Source organism: Gavialis gangeticus, unplaced genomic scaffold (assembly GCF_001723915.1).
Source record: "Gavialis gangeticus isolate Ggan-Ray unplaced genomic scaffold, GavGan_comp1, whole genome shotgun sequence".
In the NCBI taxonomy this organism is placed as follows: Eukaryota; Metazoa; Chordata; order Crocodylia; family Gavialidae; genus Gavialis; species Gavialis gangeticus.
In genome coordinates this window covers 87517090-87524161 of record NW_017729025.1, presented here as the reverse complement: position 1 = coordinate 87524161, position 7072 = coordinate 87517090, and the positions used below count along the sequence as shown (strand labels likewise).

General features: G+C 45.6%; 1 protein-coding gene across 1 annotated transcript in view; it reads left to right on the top strand.

The window, feature by feature from the left end:
• Positions 1-5691: 5691 nt before the first annotated feature.
• PSEN1 (presenilin 1) overlaps positions 5692-7072 on the top strand; it is a 69358-nt gene continuing 67977 nt past the window's right edge. The window contains exon 1 of the mRNA XM_019519119.1: positions 5692-5762. The gene's annotated coding sequence lies outside the window, so the exon portion shown is untranslated. The remainder of the gene's footprint in view (positions 5763-7072) is intronic.

Below are 7072 nucleotides of genomic sequence, written 5' to 3'. Positions count from 1 at the left end.
GGGGCAGGGGGGAGGCCCCCCCCCCCCCCAGCCCCTCAGTCCCCACTGTCATGGTGGCACTCCACCATGTGTGTCTGTACAGAGCACTCTGGCTGCCGAGCCAACCAATCAGAATGCGAATCAAGTGTTACGGACAGACAGGCAGACTAAGGCTTTTACAGTTTTAGAATGTATACTGAAGTGAGAGGAGAACCTCTAAAAGGTTTGGACTAATGATGTATAAATGTCAAGGAACATCCTGTGAACCTTACTGCAATAAGTTGATGGCATTAGGCAGAAGTTTTTGAGTTGGAAAGATGTATCTTATACAGCTGAGCTATTCCTTTTCAATTGCTGTTATATGAATGGGTGTGCATTTTAAGTCTACTCTTCACTGGTTCAGCATTACACATTCCACCCTCTTTAAAAACTTTCTGGAACATGAAAATAATGGCTAACGTGGGCAAATGGAAGCATGACACTACTGGCCAATGGTATCTCCTTTACTAACCTTACTGCTGTTGTAGAATCTAGTAGATTAATGTGGATTCCATGGCAATTTCCACAGTTGTGGAGTGAGCAGGGTACCAGCCCCCCTACTTAAGCTCCATGGATGGAGATAACTTTGTCAAATCAGTGGAGTGTTATATTTGACATTTGCAGTCTAACATAATTTGGCTTAGGTTTTGGCTCCCCGCAACCTCTCTCTTTAAGAACAGAACAAATCATGAATCAAAACTGACACTGTTTGTGGGAATATCAGTATTTTGAATTTCAGTAAATATAGCTCCAACTTTCAAGTGTCTTGTTCTTAAGTTGTTACTGTAGTTAAGCAGTTAAAGTCCATGGTTTTTGATTTCTCAGAATATAAAGGCAGTGGAGTGGTAAGTTTTTCTGAACTGTTTTAGTTTGCTTTTGTCTTTCAGTGAATCACAGTTGTCAGTATTGAACTTTCTAGCTGGAAAAGCTTCTAGTACTGCAAGATTAGAAATGATTAAAGTTCATGGGAAGGGGTGTGGAGTGGCACTTGGGGAAGGGTGTAGGGTTAATTTGTGTCAAACCTGCCAGAAGGGTTAGCTCCCATTGAGTCTAGCGTATTGAAAAGCCAAGGACTTCAGAAGCTGAAATTATTCCCTTTTTGACAGCAAGCATCTTGCTTCTGTGACCCTATTCTTCCCTGATACTATTAATCTCAATTAGTCCCAGTATAGAAGAATTTGACATTGTTGTTCTGCTATTTTTACAGATGAGTATGTATAGTTTTGCATAAGTCTTACTAAAAGGTGGAACACTGGCTACTTCAGTGCAGTTATAAATCTAGTGTAGGTGCTTTTGTTTTGAAAACTCAAACACTATAAAGGCAAATACTGCCTTTACTGAAGTTAAGGGGAGTCTTATTTAAATTAAGGGGAGAATTCAATGCAGCCAGAATTTCACTCTCCATGTATATGGAGTATAAAGATATGGAGTATCAAATGAGCCAAATTATGATTTAATAAGCCTGCCTGTTGAATCATCAGTGTAAGGTAATGATGAGTAAAGGGCTTATTTTCTTTGAATTGTATCAAACAACTGCATAACGAGCAGAGTCCCCAGTATGGTGTCCTCTCCATGTGCTGCTGGCTTTCTTACTGAATTCAAAGACAGCCTTATTTATTCAGGCAACAGCTGGGCATTGTCAGTCTATGAACAACTACTTTATAACACTGCAGGTGTATGCAATCCACTGAAAGCTGGCACATTTCAAAGTGCATACTTAAAATATTCCTTAAATATTCTTTAAAATATCCTGTTTGTTTTTATAGGCTAGATTAGCTATCACAAAAGATACCAGGTGCTTTTGAAATTAAATTTAGGATCATCCTTCAGATACGAGTAACAAGGTAAATTATTCATTTGCCTTTCAAACCTAAATTTGCCTCTATCCTCACAAGAGCTATTTTGTTTTACTATTGTACCCTTATGCATGCTAGCATGAAATGAAGCTTAGATTTTTTTTTTAAATTATTATTATGACTTGAAAGATGGTAGAAAGCCTGAAGTAAAAAGAGTAACTACTATGGCCCTCACTTTAGAACATTTATTTATTTATTTTAAGAATCACCAGATGTTCAGTCACGTATAACCTATTGATTCATGTGGTGTTCAGCATTCTCTTCTTGGGTACTGAACCATGTAAGTGTAAGAACCTTAGTTATAATGCTTCTCACTGAAACTACTGCTGTCAGTTCTCTCTTAACAGTGAATGATTGGGTGATTTAAGTACCAAGGACTTCTGTAATGCATGAAAAAGTGGGACAAAGTGTTTCATCAAGTATAGAGTTTGGAGCATTGTGGGTTTTGTTTTGTTTTGTTTTGTAATGAACCTGAATCTCTGCCACTGAGACCAGTTACATTTGTTATTAAGATGGGAGGCTATGTTTTCATCAGTATTGCATTCTTCCCTGAAGCTGTTCACAAGTTAGGGTAGACCTTGGTCTGCTCCTTTTACCTTTTGGCTCCTTCCCTTCATTCAGCTCTTTATTTCTCAATTCTTTAAAAGGTGGCAATACATCACTTGGTTCTTTTTATAGGGCATACTTTCCAGAACTCTAGGGCAGTGGTTTTCAATCTTTTTTTCATTTGCAAACTACTAAAAAAATTCAAATGGAGGTGCGGAACCCCTCTGAATGGTTAAGTGTGGGTATTCACATACTTTTGATTGATCATGATCATCTTACGTGGACCCCCCCCCTTAGACATAATCTCCAGACCCCCAGGGGTCCACAGACCACAGATTGAAAGCCACTGCTCTAGGGCATCACAGATCTAGGAATCGCCAATCCTACATATGTTTCTCTATTTCTGTATAATGATCCATACTGACATCAAGACCCTTATGTAAGACTTTCCCTCTCCCCATACCCCTCTTCCCTCAACTATTTAGAAGGATGTTCAAAAGCAGACTTTTCCTACTAAGAGTATTGTACTTGGCTCAGCAGCTAGTTTAAGAATGAGGAGAGCCTAAACCAAGATATTACATATCCTTTCATCTTTAGTACAAGGACCATAGTAACAGCCTCCTGTATTCTAATGACTGTAAAAATTAGCAAAGAATAGCCAATTCACTACACATATTAAGACAAGCACGAAATTCCCTGAAATCCATGAGAGATTCCTATTTCTCTGCTGACCTAAAATTGCCCTTCTAATTCACAAAGTGTTCTTAGTTTGTCACATCATCTTAGGTTTTGCCACAATTTCTCCCTACTTCCAAGAGACTTCATGTTTTAGCTGCAGATGAGAGTATTTATACTGATGCTGTTCTGAATCCCTTTGCTGGGACAGCAGCCAAAAAAGGGAATAAAAAGCATCACTGAAAAATACCCTTTGCTAAAGATGCTGTGTGGTTATGTCCCTTTGGGTGGATGAAGGAATTAATTGTCATCAAGCTTGTAATTACCAACTAACAGGCAGTCATGGCAAAATAATGCTTTGTTAATTGAAATTTACTGAGAAAAAGAAACTTCTAAGTAATAATTGAAGACAAGCTACTAGTTATGTAGTTGTTTGTTGCTTCAGTACTATTCTATCCCAAAGAAGCATAGGTTTCTGTGAAGAATTCGTTCTTCCAAGGTAAGTGTTTTCTGTAAGAAGGCAGATGAATCTATTCAGACCCAAATACTGTCAAGTCATACCTCATTCTCTAGAAATGTATATGTCTGCATCAGAAAGATGCAGTTAACATGCACTCATAAGGGGAAAGGTGATTCTTCTCCTACATTGGAAAACTACTGTTCTGATGACCTACTCAACTATCTATAACCTTTCAACTTGGTGACTGTCATGACCAGACACCTTATCCTGTACTACAAACATTCCCTTAGATCTAGCTTTTCTTCATATTTCCACCTTATTTTGGAACATCTGTTCCAGTTTTAAAGAGCATGGCACATCCCAACAGCCACATATTAAAATCAGAACAAAGATGAAATCTGTTTTTGTACAATATACTAGCAATCTTCTGTCCTTTTTTTCAGGGGCCTTTTTTTTATAGGAAGGGTCTTATGCAGAAGGTGGAGTCTTTCTCCACCTGAAATAAACAGAATTTGTATTGTGTTAGCACAATTTTCTTTTACTCTAAATACTTCACCTCCCCATTCCCTTTCATCCTCCCTACAAAAAAAAACAAAACAACCAGCTGACAGGCCCATGTGTCTTCAAAAAGCATGACTGAACTCTGCAGCGGGCACAGGTCACAGACCAACAATGGGATTATGTTCCCAGGGACCTGTTCCTAGCATGCACAAACAAGCCAACCAAAGATGGTGGTGTAGGAAATGCTTTAATAATTCAGTGCTAAGCCCAGTTAATGTGTTTCACTAATCCCTGTGTACATGCCTCCCTCTTCCCCCCCCCCTTCTAAAAAAAATAAAAAAAGATGAGACAATGGTTGTCTTGGATACATAAGGGCTATTTGAACATTTGGTTCTTGAAGCTTCAGCTCTACTTGTCCTCTCCCTCCAGAGAATCAGTTTACCACACCTATCTATTATTCTCCCTACAGTTTGTGGCATAATTTATGGACACTGGTCAGTCTTGGAAAGATCCTGTGCAGCAGAGATGGATCAACCCTCAGGAAGAGGAAAGAAACAAATTTTCCTTGTGCATTCTATTCCAAAACAGAAAAGACTTAGGGTGGGGTATGTACAAGCCTTACCTCTAGATCTCCCTAACCAAGTTTAGGGCAATCTAAACAGCTGAGCCTGCAAGCATTGACTGGGCTTAAATTGCCATAAAATAGTGTGCCCAGTCTAAAGCTAGTTTATTTCTCAGGTGGACAATAGATCAGCATGGCTTTAACTGGACCTACTGTCTGCACACATTCACAGCACAGCCCTGGGTACAGGAAAGCACAGCCACTGGCCACAGCCCTAGGACTTGGCTGGTTTTTATTCCCCTCAACTCCCTCCCCCAGACCAGGCAGCCTGTCCTATGACTGAGGTACCTCTGGCTGCATGCAGCAGAACCTGAGTTTGGAGCAATCTGGAGCAAGCCACCTCACCTGACCATGAGTCATTTAAACGCTTGTCAGCGCTGTAAAGGTGCAGAGTGACTTCGGGGCTCTTGGCTACTTGCTATATTGGATTATTACTGTATAGGCTTCAGGTCTTCTCCCTTCTTCTGGGTGCAGCTAGTCATACCTGTCATCTACCCCTCTGTGACCAGTGTGAATTCACAGGTTCGATGGCTCAGTGCCTGGCATCTGACCAAGTGAGCTTGGGCTCAGAGAAGCTTCTCTCTCTGCTCCCAGCGGTCTGTAAGCAGTCAGTATGGGAGTCCCTGGGGAGATCTCCCTAAAAACATCATTAGCACCCACGTGCACCTCGACTTCTGCCTCGCTTCAGGCCCCGGCCGCGTCGCCCCCTCACAGCCAGGCCCCGGCGGCCCGGCCCCACGCCGCCTTCCGCCACTGGAAACACCGGCTCGGGGCGGCCCCAGCTCGCCAGTGCCAGCGCCGCCTCCGGCACGTGGCACGGGGGGTGGCGCTCCCTGGGGCGGGCCGCTCCACCGCCGCTGGTACAGGGCAGCTGGGGAGGCGGGAGACGCGTCGCGCGCGACCTACGCGCATTGCAACCCAGCCTCTCCGTCCCCGCGGGATGACGTGTCCCGAAGGGCCCAGCTCCCGCGGCGCGCAGCTGATGCGCCAGGCGGAAGTGAGGTCACGGCGGGGGCGGAGCGCGGCGAGGAAGCAGAGGGGCCGGAGTGTGAGGGGGAAACAAGTCGGCGGCGGCCGAAGGGAGGTGAGGGGCGGCGGCGAACTGGGAGCCTGGGACGGGCCGGAGGGTTCCGGCGGGCGCTGGGAAGCAGCCGCAGTCCCGGGTCCTATGGGCGGGTGGGGGCGGCTCTGGCCGAGGTCCAGTCTGGGAGACCCCTCCTCCCTCCCTCCCTCCCTGCGCCGGGTGTTCCTGCCTAGGCCGCTCGGGGGAGCCGCGCCCTCAGGCCTCCGGGAGCCGCTCCCACCCCCGTCTGGTTGAGAAATACCCTGGCGCCGCCCTCGCGGTCACTCCGGGGCCAGGACGCGCAGGGTGGTGTCGCCCTGCAGGCTCCTCGCCTCGCAGCCCCGGGGCCTGAGCGGTCACTTCCCAGCGCGGGGAGCCGGGTGTTCACCCGCCGGCTCCCCCTAGCCCCCTGTGCCCGCGCTACCAGGGCAGGGGGCGACCCAGGGGAGGCGGGTTGCTTTCTCACGGGCATGCTGCAGAATGACCCTACCGCGTCAGCCGGGAGACCTTACTGGGGAAAAGGAAGGAGGAAGGTTTCCTTCATTTCCTTCCTGTGGGTATTTGTGTAGCACTGGTTGCTGGCAGCCGTGGCAGGTGGCTTCCCTGAAGAGGTCACGGGTCTCTACAACGGTTGTATTCACAGAAGTGTCTGGTCCCTGCTTCTCCACTATGGCCCCCGGGCTCTGGGGGCCTTGAGATCCTTCCCAGGGTGCCGTGGGCTGCCACCCTGTTGGCACTGTTAGGTTTATAAGTATGATTCACAAGGCAAGCCCAGAGATTTCAAACCGGAAACCAGCGGGTTACCAGCAGTCTGCGCTGCTGTGGTCTTCCTGAGCTCCTTGCAACAGACGGATTTCTCCATTAACCACAAAAAGAGTGAAAGCTCAGAGGTGGCATTTTCCAAGAAGTGCCTCAAATCAGTCCTGCAGTGTCTTGAGTACCAAAAGTTGAGACCCACTGCCTTAACTACTGGTCAGCAGTAGTTTTTTTGCTGTCCAAGAGGAGAGACCCAGATCCACACTAAGATGTTGGTTTTGTATTCCGGTCCAGCCAGAGGCACTGGATTTCTCGAAGTGCTGCTTTGATGAGGTTCTGCAGATCTCTGCCTTTAATTACTGCTCATCTCAGGTATTACTTTGTAATAGTACTGTACTAAACCTTTTCAGAGCACTTCACAGAACCTGCTGTGTGGTCTGTTCTTCTAAAACTAGTTGATTCATAAGTAGGTGTTGTACCAGTACTTCCTTGGCATCCCTAACCACTTAGCTAGCCTATTAAACAAGGAATACTGTAAGAAAGTAACTTTTCTGGGAGGATGATTTTTTTTTTTT